The 17,265-nt window shown below is 47.7% G+C and overlaps 8 non-coding genes across 8 annotated transcripts; all 8 read left to right on the top strand.

The window, feature by feature from the left end:
* Window positions 1-881: 881 nt before the first annotated feature.
* On the top strand, window positions 882-963 carry trnas-gcu (transfer RNA serine (anticodon GCU)). The gene has a single exon. It is a non-coding gene; the product is annotated as a tRNA-Ser (tRNA).
* A 1,505-nt stretch (window positions 964-2,468) lies between these two features.
* trnas-gcu (transfer RNA serine (anticodon GCU)) lies at window positions 2,469-2,550 on the top strand. Its single transcript has one exon. It is a non-coding gene; the product is annotated as a tRNA-Ser (tRNA).
* Window positions 2,551-3,705: 1,155 nt separating this feature from the next.
* trnas-gcu (transfer RNA serine (anticodon GCU)) lies at window positions 3,706-3,787 on the top strand. Its single transcript has one exon. It is a non-coding gene; the product is annotated as a tRNA-Ser (tRNA).
* Window positions 3,788-7,049: 3,262 nt separating this feature from the next.
* trnas-gcu (transfer RNA serine (anticodon GCU)) lies at window positions 7,050-7,131 on the top strand. The gene has a single exon. It is a non-coding gene; the product is annotated as a tRNA-Ser (tRNA).
* Window positions 7,132-8,286: 1,155 nt separating this feature from the next.
* trnas-gcu (transfer RNA serine (anticodon GCU)) lies at window positions 8,287-8,368 on the top strand. Its single transcript has one exon. It is a non-coding gene; the product is annotated as a tRNA-Ser (tRNA).
* Window positions 8,369-11,630: 3,262 nt separating this feature from the next.
* trnas-gcu (transfer RNA serine (anticodon GCU)) lies at window positions 11,631-11,712 on the top strand. Its single transcript has one exon. It is a non-coding gene; the product is annotated as a tRNA-Ser (tRNA).
* A 1,155-nt stretch (window positions 11,713-12,867) lies between these two features.
* On the top strand, window positions 12,868-12,949 carry trnas-gcu (transfer RNA serine (anticodon GCU)). The gene has a single exon. It is a non-coding gene; the product is annotated as a tRNA-Ser (tRNA).
* A 3,262-nt stretch (window positions 12,950-16,211) lies between these two features.
* trnas-gcu (transfer RNA serine (anticodon GCU)) lies at window positions 16,212-16,293 on the top strand. Its single transcript has one exon. It is a non-coding gene; the product is annotated as a tRNA-Ser (tRNA).
* The last annotated feature ends 972 nt before the right edge of the window (window positions 16,294-17,265 follow it).

The raw sequence follows: 17,265 nt of genomic DNA, 5'->3' as shown, positions 1-17,265 counted from the left end.
TCGCACTCAATGGATCCGAAATGGACTTAATGGATCCCACTACTGGTCATCAGTCTTAACTGTTTCCCAACTTTCTTGCGAAATGACAACGACATGGCAACTTTTCCATAGCTCAACGTGGCAATTAAGCAAGATCTTACGTGGACGTCAGATGTAATGGATTTTTGTTGGACTCGACTGATGCAAGGTTGCCAAAACATAGATCAGAGTAATGATGTTTGACCAAACGCCACATGGCCAGGTGTCAAAGGAGCATTGTAGAGCTGTACCGATATGGCCTTGCTTTTCCTCAAACATGCCCAACTCTATCACAAAGGCTCCTCAGCTTCAGCATGAAATGTGTGCTGCTAGATGTAGAACGTGCCCTGAGCAAGTCCCCAGGCATCCTGAACAGATACCCGAGCCACCTCATAGGTGTAGGTGAGGGTAGTAACGTAGATCGACTGGTAAATTGTCATTGTAGACGCTGCACCGATCCGTCAACCTTCCCTCAATCGCGAACAAGACCCCACGGTATTTGAACTGCTTCCATTCGGGGCATGATCTCATCCCCGACACGTTGATGGCACTCCACCATTTTCCGGAGCGCTCTGCCCTTTGAGCCGTTTCCCCCTGCACCACATCCAGTTTTAGCTACCATACACTAACCTTCACAGACTTTGCACATTCTGAAGACTAAAATATCCAATTACCCAGTGGAGAATGCAGGTATCGATCCCGCTACCTCTCGCATGCGAAGCAAGCGCTCTTCCATTTGAGCTAATTCCCCCCATACCTCCGTTTCGACCGCACAGGCCGCCATAGTTTCCACAACAGCGAAATCGCGCATAAGCAGAGACATTTTGAGCCAACGGGACCATGTTTAAAATATAGCTGAAAGTGATGAGGTGACCGAGAGGTTAAGGTGATGGACTGCTAATCCATTGTGTTCTGCACGCATGGGTTCGAATCCCATCCTCATCGGGCTATTGCTACGAGTTCACTGCTTTCTTCTTTTACCACACGTGTGTTTTTCGGAAATGTCATCAGCATGCAAGGAAACAAGCAAGTCGTCACTACAATGGACAGCGAGAATCCTTTCGTTGGCAGGAAAAAGCCATAAGAGACACTTTGGAGAATGCAGGCGTCGATCCTGCTACCTCTCACATGCTAAGCGAGCGCTCTACCACTTGAGCTAATTCCCCCTGTGACACAACCGTGCTACCATATGCTACTTCTTACAGACAATGCACAGGTTTCGCACGAACGTTTTAAAAATATGGGCATGGATCCCGCTACTGGTCATCGGTCAGAGTAATGATGTTTGACAATTTGGCCAGACCAAATGCCAAATGGCCAGGTGTCAAAGGAGCAAAGGAGCGTTGGCAGGAAAAAGCCATAAGAGACACTTTGGAGAATGCAGGCGTCGATCCTGCTACCTCTCACATGCTAAGCGAGCGCTCTACCACCTGAGCTAATTCCCCCTGTGACACAACCGTGCTACCATATGCTACCTCATCTGGCTCCGCTCAGTATGGCGGAACAGCGGCTCGAGTGCGAGTTCCTGCCGGATGACAGTGTTGTGCCGTTTTCTGTGTTGTGGCATATTTTCCACAACACAGAAAACGGAATCCGCCTACCTTGCCCCAATCGTGAACAAGACCCCACGGTACTTGGTCTGGCTCCATTTGGGGCAGGAACTCATCCGCGACACGTAGTTGGCACTCCACCATTTGAGCCGTTTCTCCCTGCACCACACGCAGCAAAGCTGCCATACACTAACCTTCACAGACTTTGCACTTGCATGTTGTTAACACTAAAATGTTCAATTACACAGTGGAGAATGCGGGTATCGATATGACTTTGTGTTTCCTCAAACATGCCCAACTCTATCACAATGGCTCTTCAGCTTCACCATGAAATGTGTGCTGCTAATTGTAGGACGTGCCCTGAGCAAGTCCCCAGGCATCCTGACCAGATACCCGAGCCACCTCATCTGGCTCCGCTCAGTATGGAGGAGCTGCGGCTCGAGTGCCAGTTCCTGCCGGATGACAGTGTTGTGCCGTTTTCTGTGTTGTGGCATATTTTCCACAACACAGAAAACGGAATCCGCCTACCTTGCCCCAATCGTGAACAAGACCCCACGGTACTTGGTCTGGCTCCATTTGGGGCAGGAACTCATCCGCGACACGTAGTTGGCACTCCACCATTTGAGCCGTTTCTCCCTGCACCACACGCAGCAAAGCTGCCATACACTAACCTTCACAGACTTTGCACTTGCATGTTGTTAACACTAAAATGTTCAATTACACAGTGGAGAATGCGGGTATCGATCCCGCTACCTCTCGCATGCAAAGCAAGCGCTCTTCCATTTGAGCTAATTCCCCCTTTTGAGACAACTGGCCGGCATATTTTCCACAACACAGAAAACGGACATGAGAAGTAACATTTTGAGCCAACTAAACCATGTTAAAAAGACAGCTGAAAGTGATGAGGTGACCGAGAGGTTAAGGTGATGGACTGCTAATCCATTGTGTTCTGCACGCATGGGTTCGAGTCCCATCCTCATCGGGCTCGTGCTACGATAGCACAGGTTTCTTCTTTGACCACACGTGTATTTTTCGGAAATGTCATCAGCATGCAAGGAAACAAGCAAGTCATCACGACAGTGGAGAACGAGAATCCTTTTGTTGGCAGGAAAAAGCCATAAGAGACGCTTTGGAGAATGCAGGCGTCGATCCTGCTACCTCTCACATGCTAAGCGAGCGCTCTACCACCTGAGCTAATTCCCCCTGTGGCACATTCGTGCTACCATATAGTACTTCTTACAGACAATGCACAGTCTTCGCACTCAATGGATCCGAAATGGACTTAATGGATCCCACTACTGGTCATCAGTCTTAACTGTTTCCCAACTTTCTTGCGAAATGACAACGACATGGCAACTTTTCCATAGCTCAACGTGGCAATTAAGCAAGATCTTACGTGGACGTCAGATGTAATGGATTTTTGTTGGACTCGACTGATGCAAGGTTGCCAAAACATAGATCAGAGTAATGATGTTTGACCAAACGCCACATGGCCAGGTGTCAAAGGAGCATTGTAGAGCTGTACCGATATGGCCTTGCTTTTCCTCAAACATGCCCAACTCTATCACAAAGGCTCCTCAGCTTCAGCATGAAATGTGTGCTGCTAGATGTAGAACGTGCCCTGAGCAAGTCCCCAGGCATCCTGAACAGATACCCGAGCCACCTCATAGGTGTAGGTGAGGGTAGTAACGTAGATCGACTGGTAAATTGTCATTGTAGACGCTGCACCGATCCGTCAACCTTCCCTCAATCGTGAACAAGACCCCACGGTATTTGAACTGCTTCCACTCGGGGCATGATCTCATCCCCGACACGTTGATGGCACTCCACCATTTTCCGGAGCGCTCTGCAATTTGAGCCGTTTCCCCCTGCACCACATCCAGTTTTAGCTACCATACACTAACCTTCACAGACTTTGCACATTCTGAAGACTAAAATATCCAATTACCCAGTGGAGAATGCAGGTATCGATCCCGCTACCTCTCGCATGCGAAGCAAGCGCTCTTCCATTTGAGCTAATTCCCCCCATACCTCCGTTTCGACCGCACAGGCCGCCATAGTTTCCACAACAGCGAAATCGCGCATAAGCAGAGACATTTTGAGCCAACGGGACCATGTTTAAAATATAGCTGAAAGTGATGAGGTGACCGAGAGGTTAAGGTGATGGACTGCTAATCCATTGTGTTCTGCACGCATGGGTTCGAATCCCATCCTCATCGGGCTATTGCTACGAGTTCACTGCTTTCTTCTTTTACCACACGTGTGTTTTTCGGAAATGTCATCAGCATGCAAGGAAACAAGCAAGTCGTCACTACAATGGACATCGAGGAAAAGGCTTCTTGAGACGTCATCTGTACTTCTGTGTAGAAGGTGTCGGACGTTTCGCTCCTCATCCGAAGAGCTTCGTCAGCAAACTAATAAGTGCTGGTAGCTTAGGCCTTAAATACAGTAAGAGTGGGCGGAATTGGTGTGCCAACACCCTCCTCCTATTGGTTCGTTACACTAAGCCTGGGCGGAGCAGTGGTATAATCCTATCCTGTTATTCACACCTACGATAAAAGGGAAGTGTCGCTCCCTGAATTGGGTATGAACGACTCTGATACTGGCTTGTTAGCATCTATTGTTCTGGCTCGGCCCTGCCTTCACCTCATTTGCAAGACTAAGAGCTGTGGGTTTTGGTCTCAGTAACCTGCTGAACACAGGGTCCAAATTAAACCTCAAACCACCATTCCGATTCAATGATGGGTTCTGTTGTTTGACAAAAATAGCTTCCTTAACTCCTCTTTCAAACCATCTGTTTTCTTTGGCCAAAATCTTAACCTCGCTGTCCTGAAAAGAGTGATTGGTAGCTTTCAGGTGTAGATGTACTGCTGATTGAGGACCACTAGCATTGTCCCTGCGATGTTGATAAAGCCTTTTTTGGAGCATTTGCTTAGTTTCCCCAATGTAGTGCTCTTTGCATTCCTCATCTTTACAGTGGATGGAATAGACCACATTGCTCTGTTTCTGGTTTGGAGCCTTGTCCTTAGGATGCACTAATTTTTGTCTCAGGGTATTTACTGGTTTGAAATAGGTAGGAATTTTGTGTTGCCATAAGATCCTCTGGAGTTTTTCGGAGACCCCCGCTACATAAGGGACTACCACTCCTCTCCTTTTTGCTTCTGTGGGCTTTTGGGTTTCTTTCCCTACTCTCTTCTTTTGACATTTGTTAAAAGCCCACCGTGGGTACCCACAGGTTGAGAGCGCTCTCTGGACATGTTGTGTCTCCTTTTTCTTTCCCTCAGCACTAGTTGGTATTTGTTCCGCTCTATGTTGGAGGGTCCTAATAACCCCTAGTTTATGTTGTAGTGGATGGTTTGATTCAAAAAGCAGGTATTGGTCAGTGTGTGTGGCCTTTCTAAAGACCTCTGTAAGTAGCTGTCTGTCCTTTCCTATAATTACCTTGCAGTCTAAGAAGGCTAGTTGGTTTTCTTTAGTGTCCTCGCGAGTAAATTTGATATTGGTGTCCACCGCATTGATGTGATCTGTGAAAGACTGAATTTCTTGTTTTTTGATTATGACAAAGGTGTCATCCACGTATCTAAACCAGTGCCTTGGTTTTGTCCCTGAGAAGGATGTGAGAGCCTGTTTCTCCATCTCTTCCATGTACAGATTCGCCACTATGGGTGAGACTGGTGAGCCCATAGCACAACCATGAATTTGTCTGTAGAATTTCCCTCTAAACTGAAAATATGTGGTGTTAAGGCAAATTTCCAGTAATTGGCAGATGTGGTCAGCACTAAGTTTTGTTCTCCGATGCAGAGTTGAGTCCTCGAGCAGTCTCTTCCTCACCACCGAGACTGCTGCTGAGGTGGGGACAGATGTGAAAAGTGAAGTCACATCATAAGACACCAAAGTTTCCTCTGGCTCCAATCTGAGGTCTTTGATGCTCGCCACAAACCCTTTTGTGTTCTCTTCGGATGAGGAGCGAAACGTCCGACACCTTCTACACAGAAGTACAGATGACGTCTCAAGAAGCCTTTTCCTCGATGGACAACTCCTGTACGACTGAGAGCCTACACAGACGCACTACAATGGACAGCGAGAATCCTTTCGTTGGCAGGAAAAAGCCATAAGAGACACTTTGGAGAATGCAGGCGTCGATCCTGCTACCTCTCACATGCTAAGCGAGCGCTCTACCACTTGAGCTAATTCCCCCTGTGACACAACCGTGCTACCATATGCTACTTCTTACAGACAATGCACAGGTTTCGCACGAACGTTTTAAAAATATGGGCATGGATCCCGCTACTGGTCATCGGTCAGAGTAATGATGTTTGACAATTTGGCCAGACCAAATGCCAAATGGCCAGGTGTCAAAGGAGCAAAGGAGCGTTGGCAGGAAAAAGCCATAAGAGACACTTTGGAGAATGCAGGCGTCGATCCTGCTACCTCTCACATGCTAAGCGAGCGCTCTACCACCTGAGCTAATTCCCCCTGTGACACAACCGTGCTACCATATGCTACCTCATCTGGCTCCGCTCAGTATGGCGGAACAGCGGCTCGAGTGCGAGTTCCTGCCGGATGACAGTGTTGTGCCGTTTTCTGTGTTGTGGCATATTTTCCACAACACAGAAAACGGAATCCGCCTACCTTGCCCCAATCGTGAACAAGACCCCACGGTACTTGGTCTGGCTCCATTTGGGGCAGGAACTCATCCGCGACACGTAGTTGGCACTCCACCATTTGAGCCGTTTCTCCCTGCACCACACGCAGCAAAGCTGCCATACACTAACCTTCACAGACTTTGCACTTGCATGTTGTTAACACTAAAATGTTCAATTACACAGTGGAGAATGCGGGTATCGATATGACTTTGTGTTTCCTCAAACATGCCCAACTCTATCACAATGGCTCTTCAGCTTCACCATGAAATGTGTGCTGCTAATTGTAGGACGTGCCCTGAGCAAGTCCCCAGGCATCCTGACCAGATACCCGAGCCACCTCATCTGGCTCCGCTCAGTATGGAGGAGCTGCGGCTCGAGTGCCAGTTCCTGCCGGATGACAGTGTTGTGCCGTTTTCTGTGTTGTGGCATATTTTCCACAACACAGAAAACGGAATCCGCCTACCTTGCCCCAATCGTGAACAAGACCCCACGGTACTTGGTCTGGCTCCATTTGGGGCAGGAACTCATCCGCGACACGTAGTTGGCACTCCACCATTTGAGCCGTTTCTCCCTGCACCACACGCAGCAAAGCTGCCATACACTAACCTTCACAGACTTTGCACTTGCATGTTGTTAACACTAAAATGTTCAATTACACAGTGGAGAATGCGGGTATCGATCCCGCTACCTCTCGCATGCAAAGCAAGCGCTCTTCCATTTGAGCTAATTCCCCCTTTTGAGACAACTGGCCGGCATATTTTCCACAACACAGAAAACGGACATGAGAAGTAACATTTTGAGCCAACTAAACCATGTTAAAAAGACAGCTGAAAGTGATGAGGTGACCGAGAGGTTAAGGTGATGGACTGCTAATCCATTGTGTTCTGCACGCATGGGTTCGAGTCCCATCCTCATCGGGCTCGTGCTACGATAGCACAGGTTTCTTCTTTGACCACACGTGTATTTTTCGGAAATGTCATCAGCATGCAAGGAAACAAGCAAGTCATCACGACAGTGGAGAACGAGAATCCTTTTGTTGGCAGGAAAAAGCCATAAGAGACGCTTTGGAGAATGCAGGCGTCGATCCTGCTACCTCTCACATGCTAAGCGAGCGCTCTACCACCTGAGCTAATTCCCCCTGTGGCACATTCGTGCTACCATATAGTACTTCTTACAGACAATGCACAGTCTTCGCACTCAATGGATCCGAAATGGACTTAATGGATCCCACTACTGGTCATCAGTCTTAACTGTTTCCCAACTTTCTTGCGAAATGACAACGACATGGCAACTTTTCCATAGCTCAACGTGGCAATTAAGCAAGATCTTACGTGGACGTCAGATGTAATGGATTTTTGTTGGACTCGACTGATGCAAGGTTGCCAAAACATAGATCAGAGTAATGATGTTTGACCAAACGCCACATGGCCAGGTGTCAAAGGAGCATTGTAGAGCTGTACCGATATGGCCTTGCTTTTCCTCAAACATGCCCAACTCTATCACAAAGGCTCCTCAGCTTCAGCATGAAATGTGTGCTGCTAGATGTAGAACGTGCCCTGAGCAAGTCCCCAGGCATCCTGAACAGATACCCGAGCCACCTCATAGGTGTAGGTGAGGGTAGTAACGTAGATCGACTGGTAAATTGTCATTGTAGACGCTGCACCGATCCGTCAACCTTCCCTCAATCGTGAACAAGACCCCACGGTATTTGAACTGCTTCCACTCGGGGCATGATCTCATCCCCGACACGTTGATGGCACTCCACCATTTTCCGGAGCGCTCTGCAATTTGAGCCGTTTCCCCCTGCACCACATCCAGTTTTAGCTACCATACACTAACCTTCACAGACTTTGCACATTCTGAAGACTAAAATATCCAATTACCCAGTGGAGAATGCAGGTATCGATCCCGCTACCTCTCGCATGCGAAGCAAGCGCTCTTCCATTTGAGCTAATTCCCCCCATACCTCCGTTTCGACCGCACAGGCCGCCATAGTTTCCACAACAGCGAAATCGCGCATAAGCAGAGACATTTTGAGCCAACGGGACCATGTTTAAAATATAGCTGAAAGTGATGAGGTGACCGAGAGGTTAAGGTGATGGACTGCTAATCCATTGTGTTCTGCACGCATGGGTTCGAATCCCATCCTCATCGGGCTATTGCTACGAGTTCACTGCTTTCTTCTTTTACCACACGTGTGTTTTTCGGAAATGTCATCAGCATGCAAGGAAACAAGCAAGTCGTCACTACAATGGACATCGAGGAAAAGGCTTCTTGAGACGTCATCTGTACTTCTGTGTAGAAGGTGTCGGACGTTTCGCTCCTCATCCGAAGAGCTTCGTCAGCAAACTAATAAGTGCTGGTAGCTTAGGCCTTAAATACAGTAAGAGTGGGCGGAATTGGTGTGCCAACACCCTCCTCCTATTGGTTCGTTACACTAAGCCTGGGCGGAGCAGTGGTATAATCCTATCCTGTTATTCACACCTACGATAAAAGGGAAGTGTCGCTCCCTGAATTGGGTATGAACGACTCTGATACTGGCTTGTTAGCATCTATTGTTCTGGCTCGGCCCTGCCTTCACCTCATTTGCAAGACTAAGAGCTGTGGGTTTTGGTCTCAGTAACCTGCTGAACACAGGGTCCAAATTAAACCTCAAACCACCATTCCGATTCAATGATGGGTTCTGTTGTTTGACAAAAATAGCTTCCTTAACTCCTCTTTCAAACCATCTGTTTTCTTTGGCCAAAATCTTAACCTCGCTGTCCTGAAAAGAGTGATTGGTAGCTTTCAGGTGTAGATGTACTGCTGATTGAGGACCACTAGCATTGTCCCTGCGATGTTGATAAAGCCTTTTTTGGAGCATTTGCTTAGTTTCCCCAATGTAGTGCTCTTTGCATTCCTCATCTTTACAGTGGATGGAATAGACCACATTGCTCTGTTTCTGGTTTGGAGCCTTGTCCTTAGGATGCACTAATTTTTGTCTCAGGGTATTTACTGGTTTGAAATAGGTAGGAATTTTGTGTTGCCATAAGATCCTCTGGAGTTTTTCGGAGACCCCCGCTACATAAGGGACTACCACTCCTCTCCTTTTTGCTTCTGTGGGCTTTTGGGTTTCTTTCCCTACTCTCTTCTTTTGACATTTGTTAAAAGCCCACCGTGGGTACCCACAGGTTGAGAGCGCTCTCTGGACATGTTGTGTCTCCTTTTTCTTTCCCTCAGCACTAGTTGGTATTTGTTCCGCTCTATGTTGGAGGGTCCTAATAACCCCTAGTTTATGTTGTAGTGGATGGTTTGATTCAAAAAGCAGGTATTGGTCAGTGTGTGTGGCCTTTCTAAAGACCTCTGTAAGTAGCTGTCTGTCCTTTCCTATAATTACCTTGCAGTCTAAGAAGGCTAGTTGGTTTTCTTTAGTGTCCTCGCGAGTAAATTTGATATTGGTGTCCACCGCATTGATGTGATCTGTGAAAGACTGAATTTCTTGTTTTTTGATTATGACAAAGGTGTCATCCACGTATCTAAACCAGTGCCTTGGTTTTGTCCCTGAGAAGGATGTGAGAGCCTGTTTCTCCATCTCTTCCATGTACAGATTCGCCACTATGGGTGAGACTGGTGAGCCCATAGCACAACCATGAATTTGTCTGTAGAATTTCCCTCTAAACTGAAAATATGTGGTGTTAAGGCAAATTTCCAGTAATTGGCAGATGTGGTCAGCACTAAGTTTTGTTCTCCGATGCAGAGTTGAGTCCTCGAGCAGTCTCTTCCTCACCACCGAGACTGCTGCTGAGGTGGGGACAGATGTGAAAAGTGAAGTCACATCATAAGACACCAAAGTTTCCTCTGGCTCCAATCTGAGGTCTTTGATGCTCGCCACAAACCCTTTTGTGTTCTCTTCGGATGAGGAGCGAAACGTCCGACACCTTCTACACAGAAGTACAGATGACGTCTCAAGAAGCCTTTTCCTCGATGGACAACTCCTGTACGACTGAGAGCCTACACAGACGCACTACAATGGACAGCGAGAATCCTTTCGTTGGCAGGAAAAAGCCATAAGAGACACTTTGGAGAATGCAGGCGTCGATCCTGCTACCTCTCACATGCTAAGCGAGCGCTCTACCACTTGAGCTAATTCCCCCTGTGACACAACCGTGCTACCATATGCTACTTCTTACAGACAATGCACAGGTTTCGCACGAACGTTTTAAAAATATGGGCATGGATCCCGCTACTGGTCATCGGTCAGAGTAATGATGTTTGACAATTTGGCCAGACCAAATGCCAAATGGCCAGGTGTCAAAGGAGCAAAGGAGCGTTGGCAGGAAAAAGCCATAAGAGACACTTTGGAGAATGCAGGCGTCGATCCTGCTACCTCTCACATGCTAAGCGAGCGCTCTACCACCTGAGCTAATTCCCCCTGTGACACAACCGTGCTACCATATGCTACCTCATCTGGCTCCGCTCAGTATGGCGGAACAGCGGCTCGAGTGCGAGTTCCTGCCGGATGACAGTGTTGTGCCGTTTTCTGTGTTGTGGCATATTTTCCACAACACAGAAAACGGAATCCGCCTACCTTGCCCCAATCGTGAACAAGACCCCACGGTACTTGGTCTGGCTCCATTTGGGGCAGGAACTCATCCGCGACACGTAGTTGGCACTCCACCATTTGAGCCGTTTCTCCCTGCACCACACGCAGCAAAGCTGCCATACACTAACCTTCACAGACTTTGCACTTGCATGTTGTTAACACTAAAATGTTCAATTACACAGTGGAGAATGCGGGTATCGATATGACTTTGTGTTTCCTCAAACATGCCCAACTCTATCACAATGGCTCTTCAGCTTCACCATGAAATGTGTGCTGCTAATTGTAGGACGTGCCCTGAGCAAGTCCCCAGGCATCCTGACCAGATACCCGAGCCACCTCATCTGGCTCCGCTCAGTATGGAGGAGCTGCGGCTCGAGTGCCAGTTCCTGCCGGATGACAGTGTTGTGCCGTTTTCTGTGTTGTGGCATATTTTCCACAACACAGAAAACGGAATCCGCCTACCTTGCCCCAATCGTGAACAAGACCCCACGGTACTTGGTCTGGCTCCATTTGGGGCAGGAACTCATCCGCGACACGTAGTTGGCACTCCACCATTTGAGCCGTTTCTCCCTGCACCACACGCAGCAAAGCTGCCATACACTAACCTTCACAGACTTTGCACTTGCATGTTGTTAACACTAAAATGTTCAATTACACAGTGGAGAATGCGGGTATCGATCCCGCTACCTCTCGCATGCAAAGCAAGCGCTCTTCCATTTGAGCTAATTCCCCCTTTTGAGACAACTGGCCGGCATATTTTCCACAACACAGAAAACGGACATGAGAAGTAACATTTTGAGCCAACTAAACCATGTTAAAAAGACAGCTGAAAGTGATGAGGTGACCGAGAGGTTAAGGTGATGGACTGCTAATCCATTGTGTTCTGCACGCATGGGTTCGAGTCCCATCCTCATCGGGCTCGTGCTACGATATCACAGGTTTCTTCTTTGACCACACGTGTATTTTTCGGAAATGTCATCAGCATGCAAGGAAACAAGCAAGTCATCACGACAGTGGAGAACGAGAATCCTTTTGTTGGCAGGAAAAAGCCATAAGAGACGCTTTGGAGAATGCAGGCGTCGATCCTGCTACCTCTCACATGCTAAGCGAGCGCTCTACCACCTGAGCTAATTCCCCCTGTGGCACATTCGTGCTACCATATAGTACTTCTTACAGACAATGCACAGTCTTCGCACTCAATGGATCCGAAATGGACTTAATGGATCCCACTACTGGTCATCAGTCTTAACTGTTTCCCAACTTTCTTGCGAAATGACAACGACATGGCAACTTTTCCATAGCTCAACGTGGCAATTAAGCAAGATCTTACGTGGACGTCAGATGTAATGGATTTTTGTTGGACTCGACTGATGCAAGGTTGCCAAAACATAGATCAGAGTAATGATGTTTGACCAAACGCCACATGGCCAGGTGTCAAAGGAGCATTGTAGAGCTGTACCGATATGGCCTTGCTTTTCCTCAAACATGCCCAACTCTATCACAAAGGCTCCTCAGCTTCAGCATGAAATGTGTGCTGCTAGATGTAGAACGTGCCCTGAGCAAGTCCCCAGGCATCCTGAACAGATACCCGAGCCACCTCATAGGTGTAGGTGAGGGTAGTAACGTAGATCGACTGGTAAATTGTCATTGTAGACGCTGCACCGATCCGTCAACCTTCCCTCAATCGTGAACAAGACCCCACGGTATTTGAACTGCTTCCACTCGGGGCATGATCTCATCCCCGACACGTTGATGGCACTCCACCATTTTCCGGAGCGCTCTGCAATTTGAGCCGTTTCCCCCTGCACCACATCCAGTTTTAGCTACCATACACTAACCTTCACAGACTTTGCACATTCTGAAGACTAAAATATCCAATTACCCAGTGGAGAATGCAGGTATCGATCCCGCTACCTCTCGCATGCGAAGCAAGCGCTCTTCCATTTGAGCTAATTCCCCCCATACCTCCGTTTCGACCGCACAGGCCGCCATAGTTTCCACAACAGCGAAATCGCGCATAAGCAGAGACATTTTGAGCCAACGGGACCATGTTTAAAATATAGCTGAAAGTGATGAGGTGACCGAGAGGTTAAGGTGATGGACTGCTAATCCATTGTGTTCTGCACGCATGGGTTCGAATCCCATCCTCATCGGGCTATTGCTACGAGTTCACTGCTTTCTTCTTTTACCACACGTGTGTTTTTCGGAAATGTCATCAGCATGCAAGGAAACAAGCAAGTCGTCACTACAATGGACATCGAGGAAAAGGCTTCTTGAGACGTCATCTGTACTTCTGTGTAGAAGGTGTCGGACGTTTCGCTCCTCATCCGAAGAGCTTCGTCAGCAAACTAATAAGTGCTGGTAGCTTAGGCCTTAAATACAGTAAGAGTGGGCGGAATTGGTGTGCCAACACCCTCCTCCTATTGGTTCGTTACACTAAGCCTGGGCGGAGCAGTGGTATAATCCTATCCTGTTATTCACACCTACGATAAAAGGGAAGTGTCGCTCCCTGAATTGGGTATGAACGACTCTGATACTGGCTTGTTAGCATCTATTGTTCTGGCTCGGCCCTGCCTTCACCTCATTTGCAAGACTAAGAGCTGTGGGTTTTGGTCTCAGTAACCTGCTGAACACAGGGTCCAAATTAAACCTCAAACCACCATTCCGATTCAATGATGGGTTCTGTTGTTTGACAAAAATAGCTTCCTTAACTCCTCTTTCAAACCATCTGTTTTCTTTGGCCAAAATCTTAACCTCGCTGTCCTGAAAAGAGTGATTGGTAGCTTTCAGGTGTAGATGTACTGCTGATTGAGGACCACTAGCATTGTCCCTGCGATGTTGATAAAGCCTTTTTTGGAGCATTTGCTTAGTTTCCCCAATGTAGTGCTCTTTGCATTCCTCATCTTTACAGTGGATGGAATAGACCACATTGCTCTGTTTCTGGTTTGGAGCCTTGTCCTTAGGATGCACTAATTTTTGTCTCAGGGTATTTACTGGTTTGAAATAGGTAGGAATTTTGTGTTGCCATAAGATCCTCTGGAGTTTTTCGGAGACCCCCGCTACATAAGGGACTACCACTCCTCTCCTTTTTGCTTCTGTGGGCTTTTGGGTTTCTTTCCCTACTCTCTTCTTTTGACATTTGTTAAAAGCCCACCGTGGGTACCCACAGGTTGAGAGCGCTCTCTGGACATGTTGTGTCTCCTTTTTCTTTCCCTCAGCACTAGTTGGTATTTGTTCCGCTCTATGTTGGAGGGTCCTAATAACCCCTAGTTTATGTTGTAGTGGATGGTTTGATTCAAAAAGCAGGTATTGGTCAGTGTGTGTGGCCTTTCTAAAGACCTCTGTAAGTAGCTGTCTGTCCTTTCCTATAATTACCTTGCAGTCTAAGAAGGCTAGTTGGTTTTCTTTAGTGTCCTCGCGAGTAAATTTGATATTGGTGTCCACCGCATTGATGTGATCTGTGAAAGACTGAATTTCTTGTTTTTTGATTATGACAAAGGTGTCATCCACGTATCTAAACCAGTGCCTTGGTTTTGTCCCTGAGAAGGATGTGAGAGCCTGTTTCTCCATCTCTTCCATGTACAGATTCGCCACTATGGGTGAGACTGGTGAGCCCATAGCACAACCATGAATTTGTCTGTAGAATTTCCCTCTAAACTGAAAATATGTGGTGTTAAGGCAAATTTCCAGTAATTGGCAGATGTGGTCAGCACTAAGTTTTGTTCTCCGATGCAGAGTTGAGTCCTCGAGCAGTCTCTTCCTCACCACCGAGACTGCTGCTGAGGTGGGGACAGATGTGAAAAGTGAAGTCACATCATAAGACACCAAAGTTTCCTCTGGCTCCAATCTGAGGTCTTTGATGCTCGCCACAAACCCTTTTGTGTTCTCTTCGGATGAGGAGCGAAACGTCCGACACCTTCTACACAGAAGTACAGATGACGTCTCAAGAAGCCTTTTCCTCGATGGACAACTCCTGTACGACTGAGAGCCTACACAGACGCACTACAATGGACAGCGAGAATCCTTTCGTTGGCAGGAAAAAGCCATAAGAGACACTTTGGAGAATGCAGGCGTCGATCCTGCTACCTCTCACATGCTAAGCGAGCGCTCTACCACTTGAGCTAATTCCCCCTGTGACACAACCGTGCTACCATATGCTACTTCTTACAGACAATGCACAGGTTTCGCACGAACGTTTTAAAAATATGGGCATGGATCCCGCTACTGGTCATCGGTCAGAGTAATGATGTTTGACAATTTGGCCAGACCAAATGCCAAATGGCCAGGTGTCAAAGGAGCAAAGGAGCGTTGGCAGGAAAAAGCCATAAGAGACACTTTGGAGAATGCAGGCGTCGATCCTGCTACCTCTCACATGCTAAGCGAGCGCTCTACCACCTGAGCTAATTCCCCCTGTGACACAACCGTGCTACCATATGCTACCTCATCTGGCTCCGCTCAGTATGGCGGAACAGCGGCTCGAGTGCGAGTTCCTGCCGGATGACAGTGTTGTGCCGTTTTCTGTGTTGTGGCATATTTTCCACAACACAGAAAACGGAATCCGCCTACCTTGCCCCAATCGTGAACAAGACCCCACGGTACTTGGTCTGGCTCCATTTGGGGCAGGAACTCATCCGCGACACGTAGTTGGCACTCCACCATTTGAGCCGTTTCTCCCTGCACCACACGCAGCAAAGCTGCCATACACTAACCTTCACAGACTTTGCACTTGCATGTTGTTAACACTAAAATGTTCAATTACACAGTGGAGAATGCGGGTATCGATATGACTTTGTGTTTCCTCAAACATGCCCAACTCTATCACAATGGCTCTTCAGCTTCACCATGAAATGTGTGCTGCTAATTGTAGGACGTGCCCTGAGCAAGTCCCCAGGCATCCTGACCAGATACCCGAGCCACCTCATCTGGCTCCGCTCAGTATGGAGGAGCTGCGGCTCGAGTGCCAGTTCCTGCCGGATGACAGTGTTGTGCCGTTTTCTGTGTTGTGGCATATTTTCCACAACACAGAAAACGGAATCCGCCTACCTTGCCCCAATCGTGAACAAGACCCCACGGTACTTGGTCTGGCTCCATTTGGGGCAGGAACTCATCCGCGACACGTAGTTGGCACTCCACCATTTGAGCCGTTTCTCCCTGCACCACACGCAGCAAAGCTGCCATACACTAACCTTCACAGACTTTGCACTTGCATGTTGTTAACACTAAAATGTTCAATTACACAGTGGAGAATGCGGGTATCGATCCCGCTACCTCTCGCATGCAAAGCAAGCGCTCTTCCATTTGAGCTAATTCCCCCTTTTGAGACAACTGGCCGGCATATTTTCCACAACACAGAAAACGGACATGAGAAGTAACATTTTGAGCCAACTAAACCATGTTAAAAAGACAGCTGAAAGTGATGAGGTGACCGAGAGGTTAAGGTGATGGACTGCTAATCCATTGTGTTCTGCACGCATGGGTTCGAGTCCCATCCTCATCGGGCTCGTGCTACGATATCACAGGTTTCTTCTTTGACCACACGTGTATTTTTCGGAAATGTCATCAGCATGCAAGGAAACAAGCAAGTCATCACGACAGTGGAGAACGAGAATCCTTTTGTTGGCAGGAAAAAGCCATAAGAGACGCTTTGGAGAATGCAGGCGTCGATCCTGCTACCTCTCACATGCTAAGCGAGCGCTCTACCACCTGAGCTAATTCCCCCTGTGGCACATTCGTGCTACCATATAGTACTTCTTACAGACAATGCACAGTCTTCGCACTCAATGGATCCGAAATGGACTTAATGGATCCCACTACTGGTCATCAGTCTTAACTGTTTCCCAACTTTCTTGCGAAATGACAACGACATGGCAACTTTTCCATAGCTCAACGTGGCAATTAAGCAAGATCTTACGTGGACGTCAGATGTAATGGATTTTTGTTGGACTCGACTGATGCAAGGTTGCCAAAACATAGATCAGAGTAATGATGTTTGACCAAACGCCACATGGCCAGGTGTCAAAGGAGCATTGTAGAGCTGTACCGATATGGCCTTGCTTTTCCTCAAACATGCCCAACTCTATCACAAAGGCTCCTCAGCTTCAGCATGAAATGTGTGCTGCTAGATGTAGAACGTGCCCTGAGCAAGTCCCCAGGCATCCTGAACAGATACCCGAGCCACCTCATAGGTGTAGGTGAGGGTAGTAACGTAGATCGACTGGTAAATTGTCATTGTAGACGCTGCACCGATCCGTCAACCTTCCCTCAATCGTGAACAAGACCCCACGGTATTTGAACTGCTTCCACTCGGGGCATGATCTCATCCCCGACACGTTGATGGCACTCCACCATTTTCCGGAGCGCTCTGCAATTTGAGCCGTTTCCCCCTGCACCACATCCAGTTTTAGCTACCATACACTAACCTTCACAGACTTTGCACATTCTGAAGACTAAAATATCCAATTACCCAGTG

The sequence above is a fragment of the Dunckerocampus dactyliophorus genome, chromosome 14 (genome assembly GCF_027744805.1).
Source record: "Dunckerocampus dactyliophorus isolate RoL2022-P2 chromosome 14, RoL_Ddac_1.1, whole genome shotgun sequence".
Classification (NCBI taxonomy): domain Eukaryota; kingdom Metazoa; phylum Chordata; class Actinopteri; order Syngnathiformes; family Syngnathidae; genus Dunckerocampus; species Dunckerocampus dactyliophorus.
Note: the sequence above shows the minus strand (reverse complement) of the source record. Positions and strands in the feature narration are given on the sequence as shown.